The following is a 19,914-nucleotide window of genomic DNA, read 5'->3' on the forward strand; positions in this document are numbered from 1 at the left end:
TGGCTCGGTGGGTTTTTTTGAAGTAGGAGGATGGGCAGTGAAGAATAGGCTTCAATTCCCCTCATAGGGTAAAAAAAACCCTCTAAAATCTGAGGAATTAAAAGGGATGAAATTTTTGCCTCTGCTACGCACTTGTGATCAGCTGGGTCTGGAAGGTGATGGATTGACTGGGAGATCATGGCACGTTGGGGCTGGATTGGGGGATCTCACACGGATTCCTGTGGCTGAGGTGTTCTGGGGTGATTCCCCTTTCCTGGAGAGTCTTCCCTGGGACTGATCTGCACCTCGGGCAGAGCTCCCAGGCCCTGCTCCTGAGGTTGCTGTGTCTCTCCTGGTGTGGTTTTCCCATCTAGCTCCAGCTTGTGGCAGCTTCCCAGCACATCCCTCGCATGGAGGAGTCTCTGAGCAGCACCTCCTGGTAAGGTCTGCAGGCAGCACTTGTGGAATGCCACTAATTGCCGTGTTAATTGGCTTCCTTTTGGTTCCCAGCATTTTTTCTAAACAAAAGCAGGAGGAAGCAGGTGCTATTTATTTTTCCATAACAAATGTTGTTCATGTGGGGACCAGAGATCCAGGAATTGAAGGGACTTTTTTCCTTTTCCTTTGTTCCCTGAAAACCACAGTAAAACTCTCAGCCCCTGGGAAAAAGCTCTTAACTCAGCTGGGCTGTTCAAAGGATGTTTGTGCTATTTGGGAGACTTAATACATAAAAGCATTCCTGGCTTTATATGTTCATCCTACCTTAAAGGTGTTTTCTTTTTTTCCCAAGAATCCAGGGTCACATTTAGCCCATGCTGCTATTTTACGTTCTAAGGAGAAACACAAAATTAGTATTGGAGGACTAAAATTTGGCTCTTTGAGGAAGGACAGAGAGGAGGAGGCCAAGCATGGAGGCACTGGCAGGCAGGTGAGAGCAAGTGTTCACTGACGAGAATTAGGGAACTGTCATTTTGTTACAACAAAACTATGGAAGAATGCAAAGTGTGGGTGTGGTGTTACTATTTGCATTGAAACAATGTAATTTGTCTTTTTTTTCCTTTTCTTGATTTTTTTTTTTTTAATTTCAAAAATTGTACAGTCCTAGGGGAAAAAAAAGTCTTTTCTGTTAATATATTTGCAATTCATGAAAGGATGTGGAAAATCCAAATAAATTACTTTTAAAAGCAGGCTTACCCCTGGGTGCTTTGGGTCAGGGGTGGGATTTGTCCTTCAGGAGTTGGGCAAGTGACAGAGGTTGGGAAAGGTTTAGGGACACCTTGGGGTTCTGTCCTGTCCTTCCCAGGGCTCCACGTGTCGCCTGTAAATCTACCACAGCTTTCCAAGTGGGCTGCAAGATCCTGGCTGGAATTCTGGGTGAGGTGGGAGGTGTGACACTGGTGTGACACCAGGTGTAAGGATGTGGAGCTGACGAGGCCACGGAGCTGTTCCAGGGCTGGAGCCCCTCTGGAGCCAGGCTGGGAGAGCTGGGGGTGCTCAGCTGGAGAGGAGAAGCTCCAGGGAGAGCTCAGAGCCTCTTGCAGGGCCTAAAGGGGCTCCAGGAGAGCTGGAGAGGGACTGGGGACAAGGGCTGGAGGGACAGGACAGAGGGTGCATGGCTTCCCACTGCCAGAGGGCAGGAATGGATGGGATAGTGGGGAGAAACCTTCCTGGTGAGGCCCTGGCACAGGCTGCCCAGAGAAGCTGTTGCTGCTCATCCTCACGTTCCATCCTGCAGTGACAGGAGATTCAAGAAGTTTTTGGGTATAGAGCAGGTGAGTTTTATTTTCATTTTTTCCTGCTTTCCATAGCAGGTCCCCACCCTGTGGCTGCAGCTGTTGTTGCTCAGCAGAGAAATTAATTATTAGTCTCTTGTACTTCCAGGCCTGGCGGAAAAGCTTTCCAGGAAGGCTCGTGGCTGTGCAGGAATTCCTCCTGCTGCATGTGGTCATCTTGGATTGAACCTTTTACCACTCATTTTTGCCCAACCTAATCCAGTAATTTTTGAGAGCCAAGTTTGGCTGTACAAGTGACACTGAGATTAACCCTTTCCTAGTTGCTTCCCCCTATTTTCTCCCATGGTTCTTTTACTCCTGGACATTTATTCCTGTGTCTCGTAGTTCAACTCTTGGTCACTGAGTTCCTGCCCTGCAGTGAGAGCTGAGTTGTTCTTCCTGTGTCTCATTGTGGTCTCTCCGTGTGGGCTGGAACTGGGTGATGAAGCTGCACGGAGCTGGGCTCTGCCTAGTGGTGAACCCGGGCTTTGTTCAGGGCAGGCTGAGCTTTAGATGCCTCCAGAGAAAGGCAAAGCAGTGATGAAGTTGGATTTATCCATTGTTCTAGGGCTGAATTGCAGCTGTGTAATGAACACCAGGAGCTGTTTATGAATACCTGCATCTTACTGAGGTTTGCACTCCGTTCTGTTGCTCACCACTGACTTTGTTACTGCACCATCTTCTTATTTTCTGTCCCTCTGTCCAAGCCTGTGACTTTGTTTTGAGTGAGAGCTGGTCCGTGAGCAGGAGCTGCTTTTCATTTTTAATGGAGAAGAACAGGGTTTTTATAAGGCAGGGAGCCCTGTATTCCTGATCCTCCAGGGAGCAGGGTTTAAAATTCCATTAACACAGAAAAGAAAACTTTCCTTGCTTTTGCCCATCTTCTTTTCAAATCTGTGTTTGCGGAGCACCAGATTTCCCAGTTAGTTTGGGTCCAGCTGCTGTAGAACTGCTGGGAGATGTTCTTGGGTGAGCAGGGACAGGAGAGGACTCAGACCCTTCCCTGGACCCCCACAGCAAACGCCTCCCCAGCCTCTGTGTCCTTACCTCCAGCTGGGCAGTCCTGGAGCAGTTCCATGGATCAGCAATGCTGGACCAGAACAATCCATGGAGGAGGAAATGGGGCAGAGGAGAGGTGCCCAAATGCCCCTTCTATGGCTCTGGCTGCATTTCTGGTCCATCCATCAGTGTTTGGGAGTCCTGCCCCCCATCATGTTCTGACCTGTTCTCAACTGGGACCTGTTCTCCTGGCCCAGACTGTTTTACTCAGCCTTAAAGGAGGGAAGGCTTTCAAAAATCCTGATGGTACCAAGAAGGGAAGTACCAGAAACAGTTTCAAAGATCAGTTCCATCCAAACTACTCCAGAAAACCACATCCAGAAAGGAGCCATGTGTTCCTTTCTTGAAATCTTTGTTTAGTTAAAAATCTCCCATTCCCAAATCCAGCACTTTGTGTCCACATGTGTGTGAAACAACAGAAATCCTTTGTTGCCAGGACATTTGGGAAACGAGCTTAGAGAGAGAAGAGGATTAATCACTACTTTCTGCCTCTTTTGGATTCTCCTGTGTCTCAAGAGATTTAGGAAAGTCTCTCTCTGGCAGGTGTTTCTCCTCAGTCCCATTGTGCTGGGTGAGCAGCTCATGCACTCAGTGCTTTTAAACACTTTGTCACCTGCAGAATAAGGTCGTAGTCTGGATTTTCCTGGATAACCAGGAAAAACAACCTGGTTGTTTCACCTTCCCTGGGCAAGGAGAGCAGGGACAGTGTCTGTGTGAGGACAGGGAGTGCAGCTGCTCTGCGTGGGCCATCCTGATCCATCTCTGGCAGTGTATTTGGAGCATCTCAAACATCTTTCCAGTGCTGAAAGGGGCTTAGAAAAAAAGAGGGAGAGTAATGTCTTACGCAGGCAGATAGTGACATAACAAGAGGGGGAACCATGTTAAGCTGAGAGAGATTCAGATTAGATGTTAGGAGGAAATTCTTTACTCAGAGTTTGGTGAGGCCCTGGCATAGGTCGCCCAGAGAAGCTGTGGTTACTCCATCCCTGCAAGTGTCCAAGGCTGGACGGGGCTGGGAGCAACCTGGGATGGTGGAAATGTGTCCCTGCCCATGGGAGGGAGTAGAACAAGATGGGCTTTGAGGTCCTTTCCTGCACAAACCATTCCATGATTCTGTGATCCTCTCCCCAGCTCCGCTGTCCCAAAGGGAAACCGCAACTCTCATTGCACAGGAGGACCATCAGGGAGAAGTGAGGGAGCTCCCCTGCTTTTTGGCCTGTGAGACAGGGAGTTGAGTCTTTTATTTGAATTAAACTTGTCCTGTGAGTGGGATAAGAACTAAAAGACAATTAAAAAAAGAAAGAGTGGCAGCAGATGAAGAGCTCCGTGGCCATGCCTCACATCAGTGGGCAGGAGAAGCCAGTGGAAGAGTCTTCTGTGTCTAGGAGCAGAAGATGACACTGGGGTGACCCTGACTTCAGCAGTGTGTGGCTCACAAGGGACCGAGGGAGCTGCTGGTGAGTCCTGTGGGTTGGGCTCCTTGGGGACCACAGTAGAGCTTGGGGCCAGCCCGGCACGGCCACGGCTGTGAGGACACGGGGCAGCACTGCTCGCCCTGCCCCTGCCCCAGCGTCCCCCGTGGGACAGGGACCGGCGGCAGCCACGGGACACAGGCCCAGGGCCACGCGGGGGACACGGGCCCTGCCTCACCTGTGGGACATGGGCTTGGTGCCATCCGTGGGGCAGGGCCCGGTGTCCCCCGCGGGACCGCAGCCCCCGGCACCCGGGCCGGGGCTCGGTGTCCCGGCGGCACCTCCCGGTCCCCCGGCAGGTCCCTCCCCGCTGCGGGACCCGCGCCCCGCACGGGGCAGGAGTGGCCTGCGGCCCGCGGGACGCCCCGCGCGTCCCCCGGCTCCCGCCCCGGTGCCACCTGCGGGACACCGACGCCCCGTGTCCCCCCCCCGCCCGTCCTCCGCCCCGCACCCGGGGCCGCCCCCGCCGCCCCCCGCCCGCCGCTCCCGCGGCCCGGCCGGACCCGCGGCTGCCCCGGGGGGGCGGCGGCTCTCCCGGGACCCCCCAGTAGGGCCCGTGCCGGGGGCGGGAGGGGGCCCGGGGCGGGGGGCGGCGGGCGGGGGGCGCGGGGGGGGGCGGCGCGGGGGGCGCGGGGCAGGGGCCGAGCGGCGGCACCGCATCAATCACCGCCCGCCCCGCCCCCCCGGCGCTGATTGACGCGCCCGCAGCCAATGGGGCGCGCCCATGCCCCGCGCCCAGCCAATGGGCGCGGGGGAGGGCGGAAGGTCCCCGCTTGAAGGCGGCGGAGCGGCGCAGGTAGAAGCGGGCGCGGTGCGGGCGGGGGGCGCGGGGGGGGCCGCGCACGGCCCGGGGGTCGCCGCCCCCGCTGTCCGCGGGCAGCGCCGGCCCCGGCCCCGCGGCCCCGCCGTTCCGCAACTTGGCTGCGGGGGCCGGGCCGCAGCGGGGCTGGGGGGGGGGGGGGGGGGGGCGGGCGGCTCCTCCCGCCCGGGAGTTGGGGGTCGAGGGCAGGGTCGCAGTGGACGCCGGGCCCGGGGCTCCGGGAGAGCTCCGCCCCGCCGCGCTGCCCCGGAGGGCCGGGCCCGGCCGGCTCCGTGCAGAGCGGGGACCCCCCCCCCCCCCGCCCGCCCGCCGCCCCGCGCCTCCATTTTAGCCCGGGGAAGCGAGGCCGGGCCCGGGGGGCTTCGAGCAGGATCGGGGGTGGGGGGCGGCCCCCGCGCCCCCGGGCCGCGCTGCGAGCGCTGCCGGGCCCGGCCCCGCCGGCCCGCCCGGGGCGGGATGGAGGTAACGGTGGGAGGGGGTGGCAGAGCCCCCTTGTGACAGCCCTTTCTCTCTCCAGCTCCTGGATTTTCCTACCTCCTCGAGTAAATAAATAAGAAACTTCCATCCCGCCCGGCGTCGGCGGAGGCTGGTAGGATCCGGAGGCCGTCCCCGTGCTGCCGGCTGCCCACCTGGAGCGCAGGTGTGAGGATGGGCCTGGCCAAGATGCCCAGCAAGGTAGGTCCCGTCTGCCCCACTGGCCAGGGCGCCCGGGGCCCTCCGCCCCCAGCGCCGGCCGGGTCGGGTGTGCTTAGGTGCCTTGGCAGGTGCTGGGTTGGTTCCTGGCCGTGCAGGATGAGGCTGGAGCCCTGCACGTAGTTTCTTGGCTCATGCAGAACTTTAAAATGGAGGTTTGGGATTATGGCTGGAAGTGTGGATTCATCCCGTGTGTACAGGGTGTTTCTCTCTCCAAAGCTATTCCAATGCATGTCGTGAAGAGACGTGGAGGCTCCTTTCGGGAGCACGTGTGTGTATTTACAGGTGAACCCTTGTGTGCAGCAGCATCAAGACGTCAAGGCATGACTTGCCCAGAAAAAGAAAGATCTATTTTTTTTCCTCCCTTTTTTGTGTTCATCCTTAAACCCCAGGTTTGCACTATAAGGTCTTTTTAATTTGCTGATATGATCTGGTTTATAGATGTATTTATAGTATCCAAAGAGTTTTGTGTACACCTGTCAGAGGGGTCTTGGCTTTGTCCTGTGAAAACCAAAGGTCTAAAACTGGAGTTTCCTGCTCACATTAATGTCCCTCTGGTTTCCCCATGTGTGAGGTGGCCGTGGTGCTTCTGGGTCTGGAGTGGAGCCTGGCAGGGTTTTGCTGGTGCTTCTTTAGAAAAGTGACCTCTTGCCTTGCTAAAGTTATTACACATTAAAATTGTGTCCTAAACACTCAGGTACAGGAATTGAATTCTGTGCAGCTGCATAAAACCTGAAGGGAATTGCTAAAGTGAAGGATATTTCCTTCTCTTCATAAATCTGTGAGCCAAAGGAACCTAACTTTAGGCCAATTATTGAGGCTGAATTTAGACAAATTCTCTTGTAATGGGAAAACCAAAAATCTCATCTCAATCCCTTCACACTGACCTTATACAAATCTGCTGTGGTATTTGATCTCCAGTTGGCCAACACAGTAGCAGAGCTCTTGGTCTTTGTACACAGAATAACAGTGAGTTGTTTTGTGGGCTTTAAAAAATGGAATTAAAACTCCCTGTTGTGGGTTTTGGAGGTTATCCCGAAATACCTTGGAAATCTGTGCTCCTACAGCTCCTGCTGACACAGGTGGGAATTCGGAGATAACTTCTCTGCAGACTGGTCTTTATTTCCAAAGTGCCACATGCTGATGTGTTGGGGTTTGATGCGTGGCTGTGTGGAGCCAGTCACTCACGTAGGCACTGGGGTGTTGTCAGCCCCATGAGTGTCCCACCTAACAGGACATTTGTCCTGATCCCAAGTGCCAGCTCCTTAGGCTCATGCTGCAGCCTGGAAAACTTGGGAGGAGAAAACCCAGTAAAATTTAAGAGAGCTGCAGCCCTTGTGGGATGGGGAGATGGTGCTGGTTTGGTGTCCTGGCTGGGGAAGCTGCGGGAGGTGCCCCAGCTTCGGGAGGGCACTGCAGGGTGTCCCTGATGGAGCAGGGAAGGGCGCATGGGAGGATGACACTGGATTGTTTCTGCCTCCCATGAGCTGGAAGGAGCACTGCCTGTGTGTGCTGGTGGGGCACAGAGGGGGTGTCCGGCCATTGCTGAGGGGCGTTTGCTTCTGGTGGTGAGGATCTTGCTGGATCTTGTTTTTTGGAGTGTGTTGAGTGTGTCACAAGTTGAATTGCTTTACAGCTCTGCTAGGACCTGAGGGCTGTTCTCACCGGTATCCCCCACTTGTGCTCAAGCTCTAGCACCTGGTATTGTCACAGTTTGCAATGTTTTATTGTCATAGAAGAGACCAACTCAATTATAGCCCTTAAGTTTTATAAAGCTCATTACCTGGAGCTCCTCAGAGGGGCGGGAGGTTTGTGGGAGCAGAGGAGCAGGAAGCCCTGCCTGGTCCTTCCCAGGGAAATGCAGCCTGTGCTGCTCCAGCCCTGGCTGTGCTGTGGTTGCAGAACGGGGACTCGTTGCCTTCTCCTTCCCGTTGCCATTTCCCTGTGGTTGCCTGGGCTCCGATTCTCCTGCGCTGGACTTGTCATAGGAAGTGTTGTTAATAAGAGCAAGTAAAGACAGGACTTTTTCACCTCTCAGTTCTGATTTCTGGCTGTGCTGCCGAGGGTGTGAAGGCAGGTGGATCTGTCTGGGACTGAGGAATTTGCATGAAGCCCTGACACTCTGGGCTCAGACCTGCAGGTTGGGTTATCTCTGGAACAGAGGGTCTCAGAGCACAGCCCTGATCACAAGATGCTGAGTGACTCTTCACCAGGGACACAGGAATAAATAATCTAATATCCTGATTATTAGCTATGATTCAGTCTGGTTAAAATGCTGCTCCAGTTTGGGATTAAACTGATTTATAAGCAGCTACCAATAGCATGGTAATATTTCCCCCACGTCTGGAAATCCAAACAGCAATAGAATTGTTCCAAGTGCCCTACAGCAGAAATAGGAACTAATTCTTGTAGTGGATATGGGTAAAGTCACATGAAAAAGAGGACTGCAATGTGAATCAACAAACAGGGACTTTTAAAATTGGTGTTAGTGTGGCTTGAGGCAGAGGGTGTCCGCTCTCCCTCTAGGGCCAGCAGTGATGGGAGGCTGGATTTGGGAGTCTCGGGTTCACTGTTGATTCACACAGGGCGCGTGAGGTGCAGGATTTGGTGCAGATTGAATCTATGAAGATGTTCTGTGTGACTTAGCCATGGCTTGTGGATAAAGGAAAGTAGATCAAGACTTTCCAACTGGAAGAGGGAGAAAGGGTTGAGTTGTGCAGCAGGTATAAACCCAGCTTCCCTCTCAGCCTGTGCTGGTATCCAGCTATCAGTCCCCAGCTGGAGTAACAGCTTAAAAATTCAGGGTGGTTTATCGTGAGTGCTCAGCCAGACATGATTCTTCAGGAACCGCTTCTCTGTGCTCCCCAAGCTGGAACAAGGAGAAGTTCCCACCAGGACTCTGTGAAGCTGCTTCTTCTTCTGTCCAATGTGCTTTGGTCTGATGCAACAGCAGGGAGGATTTGAGAACTTTTTGGCACGATGGGACCAATGCCTTTGGCAGGGGCTCAAACACACTGGGGTGAAGTTTGTTACCTATGTGAAGTAGTCCAACATTCCCTGGGCTCACATCCCTATGGAAGCCATAGAACTACATTTCACAGTGGAAAGTGTACATAGAAATCTTAATTAATTCAAAGTATCTTAATAATGTGTCACAGTAACAAAGCCCCTTGACTTCACAGTATTTTAAATAATTTTCCCCCTCACCTGGCTATCCTTGAGTGACCTGGGTGACTTTGAGAGGTACCCATGGTCTGTGGAGTAGATACTCCAGTATGAAAACAAACAACAAGGGCTTGGAATGACAGGGAAAGGGAATGGCTTTAAACTAACAGAGAGTAGGTTTAAATTGGGTATTAGGAAGAAGTTGTTCCCTGGGAGGGTGGGAAGGCCCTGGCACAGGGTGCCCAGAGAAGCTGTGGCTGCCCCTGGATCCCTGCAAGGGTCCAAGGCCAGGTGGGACAGGGCTTGGAGCAGCCTGGGATAGTGGAAGGTGTCCCTGCCTATGGATGGTCTTGAAGGTCCCTTCCCACCCAAACCATTCTGGGATTCCATGTTGTCTTTGGAATTCTGAATGTCTGTATCAAATGGCTCCACCTAAATCATCAAGGGGGTTTTCAGACAAGCATTTGAACTTACACTGATCACTCAGCTCTTTGCGAGTAGCACATTCATTTCCTGTTCTTATCAAGCAAACTAAAACTCCACTGATCCAGAAATCCCCTGAGGAAGATCCAGGTTTGTAGCTCACCTTAGGATACATTAGTTGAACAGATACCTGCCTCATCAGGGAGGGGTTGCTGAGTCTTACCAACCTCTGTGCTGTTTGCCTTCATGTGCTTCTATTTTCTGCTTTTTAAGGACTTTGCCCTTTTTCTTTCCGATTTAGTGGGCATTTTCAGTGAGCTGCCTGGGACATGCTGTGTGTGTCGTAGCTCAGGAGGGCCTTCCTTGCCATCATTCTGGTGAAGAAGATTGTCAGGAGAGCAATGATTACTGCAAAGATCTCTTGTTGCTACAGCTTACCCATATTTAGCTTTAAACCAGAAATGTTTTGCATCATCTGAAGCTTTTGGGGCCACTGACAGTTGAGTTCACTGCTTTTTGTTAGGGTGAAGTTGCAAATGAAGATGCAAAAGTTGTGGTTGTATCTGTAGGGAGTCTCATCACTGTTACTCAGTGGCCATCCACCTTTCCCGCATTCAGGATGTTTCCCAAACTGGAATAGCATGTTTTTAGGCTCAAAAGTCATAAATAATAGCACTTAAAAGTTATTTTATGTGCAGATGTGCATATACTTATTGTATAGAGAGTTAAATTTCTGAGGCAGGTTCAATCAGAGCAAGTAATGAGGATGAATAGGTGGAAAGATGAGGTAACAATTAAGTGTGAGTAGCTGGGTACACAGTCCTCACCAGATACTGTGGTTTGAGTGTTCTGGATGCTCTGCAGAAGAGGACAATTCAAAGGATGATGCTGTAAAAATGGGGATTCACTGGGGAGAGCTGCTCTTGTTCACGTGGGGCATCTCAAGATCAGGAGCGTCCTGTGTGAGGACAGGTGGCTGGTCCAGGAGTGGCCAGGTGACCAGCTGTGGCACAGTTTTGAGTGGGAAACTTGGGACTGGCAGGGCCATGGGAGGTACATGTCAGAGGCCAAAGTTGTGTTATTTTAGACTGCGTGGCAATTTTTGCTACATCATCTCCAGATCAGGCTGGATGATGGAAGCTGCAGCTGTGTCTGTGCTGCAGGAAGATCCAGACCTGTTCTGGAATGGAAGGTGGAAATCTGGGCTCTTGGTCTGTGCCTCAGCAAAAAATCCTGCACTGCAGAATGAAAATTTCAGAAACGTTATTGCACAGGAATTTCTTTTAACTTCCTCCACAGCAGATTGTCCTCACTCTTCTGTTCCAGTACAAAACCACATTTGTTGCTACTTCTGCTTTCTGGTTCTGAGGAGATCAGGAGAAGTGTGAAGCTGCTGAATTCCATGCAATTGTCTTTCAGAAATGGTAATTTTGTTACCCTTAAGAATAGATTGTGTTCACTGTGTGACCCCGTTCGGTGCTGCATGTGGGGCTGCTGATAACACACTGCCCTGCTGTCCTGCTTGGCACTGTTTCATCGCTGACTGTTCAAGGTCTCTACGCTCTTTTTTTTTTTAAGGTACTGCATGAGAGTGCTGAGCCTGGGGTAACTGGCGTGTGGGGATGGAATGGCCATCAGGAAGGGGACAGCTGGGACTGCAAGGGACAGCACAGGAGCGGAGCTGGTTGTCTGCAGCTCCCTGCTAGGGCATAAAAACCAGCATTGGTCTCACTGCTGTCCTTAGTTGGATATTTTTCTTGGAAAAACGCTTAGGTATGAGCTACGTTTTGAGCATTTGTGTTGTCAGCAGAGACCTCTGGGGTGGCTCTTACTGCAAGCCCAGGTGGTCGCACACACCCGTAGAAAAATGATGAAATGTAAATTTCCTGACCCAAAAAACGCAGCTGTAATGACGGTGCCATGGTGTGATTTGTTAAGCAATATGTTGGATTTTAAAGAGCAATGGTAGTGTCTTGACTCTGTATCTCCAAATGCTTTTTAGAGGAAGAGAGCGTTGCTCAGGCACGTGGTGGGATTCCTGAGCAGGGCTGGGAGTTGGACTCTGATCGTTATGGGTTCCTTCCAGCTCGGGGTGTTCTGCAATTGCTTGTGTGGTATTGTACCACCTTGTGTGGTGCTGGGATTGAAGCAAGAGGAGGAAATAAACTTGTCTGTGTGCACTGCATAATCCAGGCCAGGATTGTCCATATGGAAAGAGGATTCCTGCTTATCTAACTCTGCAGTCGAGCAGGACAGGTTTTGTTTTTCTCTAAGTGCAGGGGCAGGTTCTCCTCTGTGACGGTGAACACAGCTGGCACTGCTGTACCTTTTTCCCTATGCAGGCAAGTGATGGTCTAAAGCACTTTCTTCTTGGCAGAGCTGCATTCCTGCTGTAGAGGCAGCAGAGCAGTGTTCTGGCTGAGAGAGATCCAGCCCCAAACTGCCGCCAGAGCAGGGAAGTGCCTCTGCCTGGCAGGAATTTCGAGCCGGGTTGAGGCACTCCGAGAGTGCCGGGGGCAGGTGGAGGCGTGGGCTCTGTCTGTGCTGGGGGACAGTCAGTGTCACCCGCCTGCAGGTGGCCAAAGTGAAGGTCAAAGAGGTGACATGGTTCCTGCAGTCCCAAACGAATCCTTTCCTGGTCTTGGTGTGCGCTGCGTGACGGAGCTTGTGAGGAGGGGGAAGGATCCGGGGGACAGTAGGAGGAACCCTCTTTGCCGGGCTGCAGGCGCGCTCCCGAGGCTGCCAGCCCTGCGTCTCCCCGGGACACCGTCCCCAAACCCTGTTCGGAGCCTCGGAGCTGCGGGAGCAGGGCGAGCCCCGGAGCCCGGCGGGGCGCTGGGGGTCGTGGAGCCTTTGGGCAGATTTTCTGGGAATAAAGCTGGGGACTGTGGCAGGAGCGATGCGAGACGAGCCAGCAGGGAGCTCCCGGGGCTGCGGGTGGAGACGGGAGAGCGTGACGTGCGGTTTTGGGGGGAAACACTTAAACGGCGAAAGTTGGGTTTTTTTTTTCATTTTTCCCGGGAGCGGGCTTGCGGTGGAAGAGCGGGCAGCGCTGTGCATTTTGGGCGGGAAACGGTTAAAACAGAGGCGTTCCTGCAGCGCCGTGTCCTGCGTGTCCCCCGGGCGCGGGGGCGGGCGGACTCCAACTCCCGCCGTGCCCCGCGCCCCGCCGCGGGCTCCCCCTGGCGGTGTCCGGCGGGGAGCGCAGCCTTCCGCAACGGCGGGGCCGCGGCGGGCGGACAAAAGGCGGCGGGTCCGCCCCTCCCTCCCCTTCCCCTCCCTCCCTCCTTCCCCGGCGGCGGCGGCGGTGCCGGTGCCCGCCCCTCCCCTCCCTCCCCTTCCCCTCCCCTCCCGCACTGCAGCTCCTCCGCGCGGCCGCGGCGGGCGCTCGGCGGGGGCCCCCCGGCTGCGGGCGGGCGCGGGTTGCGCTGCGCGGCGCGGCCGCCGGGGGCGCTGCGGCGGCGCCCCCCCGCCCCCCCGCCTCCTCCCCGTCCTCCTCCTCCTTCCCCCCGGTGCATTCTCCGGCTGACGGGAGGGGGAGGGCAGGGAAGGAGCCCGGCCGCCATTTTCGAGCCGCGCCGCCGCCGCGCTCGCCCGGAGCAGGGGGGGACCGGGCGCGCCGACGAGAAGCGCCGCAGCGCCCGCTCCGCCCCAGCGCTCCGACCCGGGGGCGGGGGGGCCCCGCTCCCCCCCTCCCCCCCCACCCCCAGCACTGCGGCCGCCGAGGGAGACGGGCGAGCCCATCCCCCGTTCCGCCGGGGCGGGCGGGGGGGGCGCCGGGGGTGGCGGCGCCGCGGCTGCCGCCCCTCGTCCCGGGGGGGCCCGCTTGGTTTGTTTGCGAACTGCGCCCGTTTCGCCGCGGCCGAGCCCGCCCGGACCGCGCTCGCCGCTCGTCACGTGGTAGGTGCCGCTCGCCCCGCGCCCGCCGCCCCGCGCCCGCCGCGCCTCCCCCGCCGCCCCTTTGTTAGAGCCGCCGCGCCCCGCCGGGCCCCGCCGCCGCCGCGCCCCAACTTCTCTGAGCCCCCCCTTGCCTGCCCTTCCCCTCCCCGGTGCGGCGGAAAGTGCGGGGGTCGCGGCGGGAGAGCCGCCCCGCACCCCCCCGCCCGCCGCCCCCGGTGCTGCGGCTCCCCGGGGCGGGGGGGGAGGCGGCGCGGGCGGGGGGCGGTGGCGCCACTTTAAATTGAAATTCCGTCCCCGGGGGTCCCGCAGGGTCGGGTCGGGGCCTCTCACGTGGCCGCTGCCCCCGGGGAGGGGAAGGGACGGGAGGGGAGGGAGGAAGGGGGGGGGCCACTATTCCCTAACCTGGTGGGAAAGGGGGGCTGGGGTGGGGGGGCACACGCGAAGTTTTAAAAGTAAACAGAAAAAAAAAATTTAATTGCATAACCTCAAAGCTTGCAAAACGCGTGGAGGGAGCAGGTCCCGCGGCCCCAAATCCGCCTGGAAAATAGGAGCGGAGCGGTGCCGGTAATCCCGGTGGGCTGTCACCGGCGGGAGCCGTGTCACCGGGTGCTCTCCCTGCTCCCGGGGTGCACAATAGCGTTATTTTCCAGGTGGCTTCGAGCTCCAAAACCGTTTCCCTCTATTTACTTTCCAGCCGCATATTTTGTATTTTATTTATTTCAAATCGGCCCTGCCGATCCAGAATAATTTTCCCCAAAACAAGCTGGAAGAGTCGGGCTATCCTGAAATGTTTTCTGTGATCCCTACGCGTGTTTACTTCCATCACGGGATTAGCATCTTCTAGTGCTTGATTACAGAGAAATTTCCATCATTTGGGGTATAAATGGGAGTCATGTAGGAGGAAAAATAAAGCAGCTAAATATATTGGGAACTAAAGTTATTTTCTCCCCAAAAATTAGACCCACCTTCCAAACCGAGGTGTCATCTCTCCTCTCCTTAAATTTGTGTCCAGGTGGAGCGGAAGGCAGGCACTCCATAGATTTTGTTCCCTGTTATGTAAAATGCACTTGAATGACAAACTGTAGTTTTCCATGAAACCGGTCAGGATATGGGAGGAACTGCAGGTTTTTTATTTGTTTTGACTGACCATTATATTTTGAACTGGTTTGGGCCACGGCCGTGTTGATGGTTACATCATGTCATGTGTTGTGTAAAAATAAGGTGAGGAAAAAGCCCGTTTCTCCGGGGTGGGAAAGTCGGGAAGGACTCCGGTGCGGGTCGGTCCTGCTGCCTGCGGGGGATAAAACATTCTGGGGGTGGTTGAGGTGTGACGCGTGGCTGTGTGTGCCACCGAACCTCTGCCGCGGCTGGCAGTCCAGGCATCTGTTTGTGTACCAGCGTTTTCTCTTTAAAACCATATTTGTCCTTTTTATAGCCTTTGTTTTCATGGAGGAACCTCTGATGCTCTTCCCTGCTTCAGCGTATCCTCTTGGATTTCCATTCTGGCACGGGAACAGCGATGCTGTTCAAGCTGATTATATTTTTTTTTTTTTCTTTAATTGAGAAGTCAGCAGCCTTTTAAATCTGCGAAGGGGGCGGTGGAACAGAGGGGGCCCGGGGGCAGCGAAGAAGAGCCTGGGGAAAGCCCGGGCTGGCGCTGGGACCGGCTCGGAGCTCGGTTTCCCTGGCCGAGGTGCCGGCCTCCGCCCGCCCCCGCACGCCAGATACGGGCGGCCTGGCTTTTGGCGCGGGAGGGATGGGGATGGTGTGTTTTTCCCTGTAGCCACACTGCCAAGGTAGCACAGCTGTGTGGGGCTTAATGGATTGATATGCTGCAGGAGCAGTTAATTGTGGAACTTGGTTGTGGTACTGTTATAGCTGATTTGTAATGATTTAGCAATGAGGAATGACTTGTGTTCCCTCGTCAGAGGTGATAAAGCAGCAGATGACCAGGCAGATGTGGCTGTGGGTTTCTCTTATGCCTTTTTTCCCCTCTTTTGCCTTTTATTTATTTATTTTTTAATGCTGTATTTCAGCCTCATTTGCTCTCGGAGATCATCCGGTAACCGGAGAGCTGGTGAGATTCTGACATCGTGCAAGGCAGGGGTGAAAACTGAGCGGTTCTGTGACCAAAGTCACTTCTTTTTGCCCTGTTTATAACTTGTGTTTTGGTGAAGGCCACTGCCATTATCTAATGAACGCCCAGAACAAAGACTGTCTCTGGAGTTCCAGCACTCCACCCTTCCCTGCTCAGGCTCCACTTGCTGCCTGTCCTTAGGAGCCTCAAAAGGCTTTTCCATGGAGGATGAGATGCAGTGGATAGCGAGGTAAAGATAAGGCCTGAGGATTCTTAGGCCCAACCCGAGGGAAAGAGTAAAGCTTGGGGAGTGGGAGAAAGGGCAAGCAGCACATATTTTGATTTATGCGCCTTCCCCCCGCCCCCTTCCATATAATTTTCCTTTTCTGGAAAACTACTTTTTTCTGGGACCATTTTTTGAGAGTAGGTCAGTGCTATCTCAGGCCCATACCCAAACAGCACCTGATTTTGCATTTTTTCTGTTTGTTTTTTTACTGGACTGTGAGAGAAACAGGTGGGCCAACTTAGGCCTAAATGGGAATTTAATTCCTGGAAGGGTCTCAGGTGGATCACATAGTGATGAGACCAAATAATGAGTAAGTTTTGCACGCCTGCCTCTCTTCCCAGTGTTTATCCTTCCATTAAAAAGAGCTCTGAGCACTGGGCAGTAGCAATGGCAGGTGATCTGAGAAGCACCGTTTCCGTTGCTGCATTTTATAAATACCATGTCCCTGCTCATGACTTCCAGGAATACAATGTCTATCTGGAATGAAAAGCAGCAGAGACTCGGTTTGAAAATCCTTCCCTGTAAACAGGAGTTTGGCTGCGTGTTTGAGGATGCAGTTTTCTGTGACAAATCGTTTAAATTGGAATAAAAGCTTTCTGTTCTTTCTCAGCTGGGCCAGGAGTTGTCATACCCAAATCAGCAAGAGTCTGGGTGATGCAGGACTTGAGTAAACATAATTCCATTAAACCCTGTGCATGTCCTCATCAGCCAGAGTTCAGAGCTGTGTTTTTGGAAGAGGAGAGTTTGGATAAGGTCTCGTTCAGGTTTTTTGAAGTTAGAAGATCAGTCTGGATCTCCCCTGCCACGAGGCACAGCCAGCAGGTTACTGCTGGAGTTTGGAGAGTGAGACAAATGGAGAAATGGGAGATGTGAATAGTTGGGAAGACCTAATTCTGGAGAGTACGGTTTTGACAGTGCAGTATCTGAATATGGTGATGAAACTGTGCTCTTTATCTGATAAAATGAGGGAAGAAGGTAACAAAATCACATCTCAAGAGGGGAAATGGGAGTAGCTGTCAGCCTTGAACAGGCCTCGTCCTCATCTGTGCCTGAGTTAATCTCTTGTTGCAAACTTACTTTTTTCAGATTTGGTGGAAAGAGAAATTTAATTGAAATATATATTTCTGTGTTGGGAGCTGCTTCAGGCCTCAGAGGCCTTAGCAGAAGGTGGACCTTAAAGATTTCTCATTTTCAGCTCTCAGACGTTGGGAAACATCTCTCTGAAATCTTTATAACTTCCTGTCAAGGTCTGCAGCGACAGAGGATGTGATGGGAAGGTTACTGTGAAGTTGCTTTGCACTAAATGAGGAAGAGCAAGCCCAGCTCAGGCTGTAATTACGGCCCGTGAAAAAGAACCTGTGATGTGTGAGTGACCATCACTTTTTATTAAACGAGTGTCTCTGCTCTGCAGTTCTTGTCACGGTGGCAGCCACGGTGGGCTGTGCTCTCTGAGATCCGAGGAGCAGGAAAAGCTGGGATCTGCAGTCAGCTGTGCACTCGTGTCATGAGGAACCGAGTTCTGAACTCCAGTCAGATTGAAGTATTTGAACTTGGCTGCCAGATTGGGCAGGGATCTGGTGATTTGGGACACTTAATTCTGCTCCTCTCTGGGCTGTTACTTCCTCTTGAGGACATGGCCAGTTATCGCAAGGCACTCCAAAGGACTTTTTGTAGTGACAGTCAATGCCTTGTTCTAAACTATTAAGTATAAAATATGAAGTATTAAGGTGGTGCCACTTTATGGGGCAGGGGGTGTTAAGAGTTTTGGGAGTAGTTGTATGCTTTTGAGCAAAGCTGGGTATGACTGCACCTAGTGAATGAAAATGTGTCTTTAAAATTAAAAGGCAATTCTGTTTTTTGTTTAACTTGCTCCCTGAGTCCTGAGTTCAGTTTTTCATATTTCCTGGGCAACTTGCCCAGATTATGTGAAAGAAAAACAAAATCTTTCTGATACTGGATGGGGAGGACCTGGATTTCACAATTAAAGCTTTTCTAAATTTTACTTTATTTTTTACTTTTTGTCTCTGACAGGCTGCTGCTGTCTGCAGCTGACCCATTATTATTTTTTGAACCACATTTCTTGTGATTTGACTCTGAACTGCAACTTTGTTCTGAAGTGTAGCTTAACAGCAATGGGTATTTTTGTCTCCAGCCACTTAATTTTCCAGGTGAAGGCATTCTTGCTTTTGTTATTCACTTTTCCAGGTTTTTTTGGCAGAGATGACAGTTAATCTTGCTTTGTGGCTTCTGTTTTTCTTTCTGACATCATATTGATGAAACCTCCTTTACCTCAGATGATGCAATTGATTTGGTTTATTTATATCCAGCGAAAATTCACAGGCGTAAGAGTGAATTACTCTTGCAAAAAGAGATCTCAGAGTTGACCAGACTCTGCTATTCATGTGGACAAGGAAGTGGAAACAGCAGCTTTTAGTTTAATCTTGAGGGTTTCTCTTTGGAAACAAAAGTAGAGCTCAGTAATATTTCTGGGTTGTTCTTACTATTAAAATTCTTATTTTTCCCGGGGAGATTAGGCGCAAGTCTGTAGTGTTAATAGCTGTGCAAGGTACTCGTGTATGTATTGTAAAAATCTGTGGTTCTTGTGTATGTTCTTAACCTTTTTTTAGTTAACATTAAAAAAAAAAAAACTGTTTCCCAAATGTGGGTCATTGCAAGCACACAGTCTGCACGTGATAACTGGCTTATCAATAAGGTGATCGTCCTGTACTTGCCTGTCACGTTTCCTTAATTAAAGCTTTGAGAGTTGCTTCTCATGTAAATCCCTTTCTAAATTGGTAAACGCCTGTCTTACAACTGTAAAATGTTGAAAAGCGATAACAAAAGGCACATTGAGAATCTGTTTTGCACAATAGTTGTAACTTTGGTAGATGGACGTTGTGGATATGGAAAACATTTGTAGGGCTCAGGGAGTTGTTGTATGTTGTTACCTGCTGAGGTTAGAAGCACAGATGATGTGTTTTACTTGCAAAATGAAGTGTAGAGGGATTTTATTTTAGCAAGTTTGGGGGTTTTTTGTGTGCTTTGTTTTGGTTTTCTGACTGAAACATGTTTGTAACCACACGAATTCAAGAGTTGGCTGCACTGTTGATCTGTAGTGGGGGAGGAGAGGGGAAGTGGGAATTGATATAATACTCACTTCCTTCAGGGTAACTTTGCTTTTATTGCTTCTAACAGCACCTTTGTGTATGTCAGGAAATGGGTGTTGGGGAGGACAGAGCTTTGGGATGAAGGGGTTTCAGGGTGCTGGAATTCGGGATAATTTCAGGGATTGAGACCGTAATCCAGGGAACAGAAATATGGGAGGTGGGTGTGACCAAGCGGTGCAGGAGGGATGGAGGGCAGAGGTGATGGAGCCAGGTGGGTGCCATGGTGGGATTGATGTCTGGGAGGAGACCAGCTGGTGGGAGAGCATGGACAGCCCTTCTAGAGGCAAACTGGAGTGAGTTTAGACAGGTGCCTCCTGTGTCCAGTTCATGGAGCTCCCCATATCTTCTCATGAGCCTCACTGGAAGCACAGTGCCTGGTTTCTCCCCAAGAAAACTCAAAACTTCCTGTGTTTGTTTTGGGCTTATTTTTGAGGTATTGCACAAAGTCATGTGCTTGGAAACCCAGTTCTCCTTTCAAGGTCTGATTGTAAAATTGGGTTTTAGAAGCAGAGGGTATTGAATAAGTCAGCATGCTGGAAGATTGTTTTCAGGGGTGTCATGACCTGATGCTGCTCCAGGTGTAGGGTGACTGGGTGTGTTCCTCCTGCCCCCTCTGACTTCCCATTGCTGCCTCGGCCTTATTCCCACTCTTCCCTCTGCTCTGTGTTTAAGAAGTTTGAGCATTGGTGCTGCTGATGTGGAGTTGTAGGTGAAGCCCCCTGAGAAGCCCTGGTGCCTCTGCTGCCTCGGTGGCCTCCCGTGCACTCCTGGGGACCGAGGGAAGATGGATGAGTTACGGTTACCCTGGTTTTACCTGCTTGCTGCAGCCTTTCATCTTTGCTCTGTTAATTACTGCTAACTGCTCTGGCAGTGCTCTACTTCTAAATGGAAAACGAAGAACGTTCATTCAGTATTAGCTTAAGACACGCCGTAAACACCACGCTGGCCTTCCAGAAACAGCTCCTCTTGGATTTTCCCAGGTGAAGTCCAGCACAGGGGTTGCGCCACGGCTGCTGCAGGTTGGGCTGGAGTTGAGCTGTGGTGGTGGAACTGGAGCAGTGTCCAGTTGCTCTGGCCGTTCTCTACCAGCAGGGCTTGTGC

General features: G+C 52.6%; 1 protein-coding gene across 4 annotated transcripts in view; it reads left to right on the forward strand.

The window, feature by feature from the left end:
- Positions 1-5,531: 5,531 nt before the first annotated feature.
- KANSL1 (KAT8 regulatory NSL complex subunit 1) overlaps positions 5,532-19,914 on the forward strand; it is an 81,006-nt gene continuing 66,623 nt past the window's right edge. For 3 of the 4 annotated variants that reach the window (XM_032134437.1, XM_032134439.1, XM_032134440.1), the window contains exon 1: positions 5,532-5,777. The gene's annotated coding sequence lies outside the window, so the exon portion shown is untranslated. Of the gene's footprint in view, positions 5,778-13,163; positions 13,284-19,914 lie in introns of those variants that run through there. The other variant, XM_032134438.1, reaches the window with a different exon arrangement.

This window comes from Corvus moneduloides, chromosome 26 (assembly GCF_009650955.1).
Source record: "Corvus moneduloides isolate bCorMon1 chromosome 26, bCorMon1.pri, whole genome shotgun sequence".
NCBI lineage: Eukaryota > Metazoa > Chordata > Aves > Passeriformes > Corvidae > Corvus > Corvus moneduloides.